Below are 1,028 nucleotides of genomic sequence, written 5' to 3'. Positions count from 1 at the left end.
GAAACAGATAAACAGAAACACGTGTCTGTGTGTCAAATCTGTCCATGAAAATGATGCTTACTCTCCCCTCGCATATTTTGTACACAAATATCTGTTTTCTAGTTTACGCACATTTCTTTTTCTTGGATGTGCCGGAGATTCTACTTTCAAGACGTGTTTTATTATTATTATTTTTTTTTGGGGGGGGGACGCCGATGAGGAATGCAGGGTTAAAGTAAACAAAGGAAGCCTCACAACAGACTCTCGACGCCGTTCTTCCTCCCACGTTCGGCTTTAAGAGAAGACGAATCTACATGAATCCAGATGAATCCGGACGAATCCAGATGAACCCAAGGAGGCCTACATAGATATCAAATAATAATCCAATAATCATTCCACGGTCGCCTTTCAGAGAAGAGACAACGAAAGGCCGAATCCAGTCGAATCCACATGAATCTAGATGAATCCAAGAACGCCTACATAAATATAAAAGAATAACTGCTGAATACGGACGAAGCTACATGAATCTAGATGAAACCAGATGAATCCTGACAAGAACACCTACAAACTAATAATTCCGTGAAAATTCCTTTAAGAGAAGCGAGAACGTGTTGCTGAATCGAGACTAATCTAGATTAACCCAAGAACGCCTACATAGATATCTAATAATAATTCCAGATAAGTCAACGGGTAGGTTTTATTCTTCTGACATGGTGATGCTTTAGGAAACGGTTCTGGAAAAGTAGGTCTCGATGAAAACATTATTAGATACCCCCTTTGAAGATCTGTTCTTCTTCTGGGATTTTATTCTTGTATGTTGCGCAAGAATCACACACTTCTGCATAAGATTACTCGAAGGAGAGCAAAGAATTTTTCATCAGAGTCCGGAATCTGTCAACAAAGAGGTTCAGCGGGGGTCAGGGACATGCCAGGTTCTGCTATAAATAGTGCTATAGTGGATGCTAGCGTAATTCTCCTGATGTTATATATGTCTAGAATAATAAGGATGGGGTAATAGCATGATTCGGCCTAATGTAATGTGTGTGTGT

This window comes from Penaeus monodon, chromosome 21 (genome assembly GCF_015228065.2).
Source record: "Penaeus monodon isolate SGIC_2016 chromosome 21, NSTDA_Pmon_1, whole genome shotgun sequence".
In the NCBI taxonomy this organism is placed as follows: domain Eukaryota; kingdom Metazoa; phylum Arthropoda; class Malacostraca; order Decapoda; family Penaeidae; genus Penaeus; species Penaeus monodon.
Note: the sequence above shows the minus strand (reverse complement) of the source record.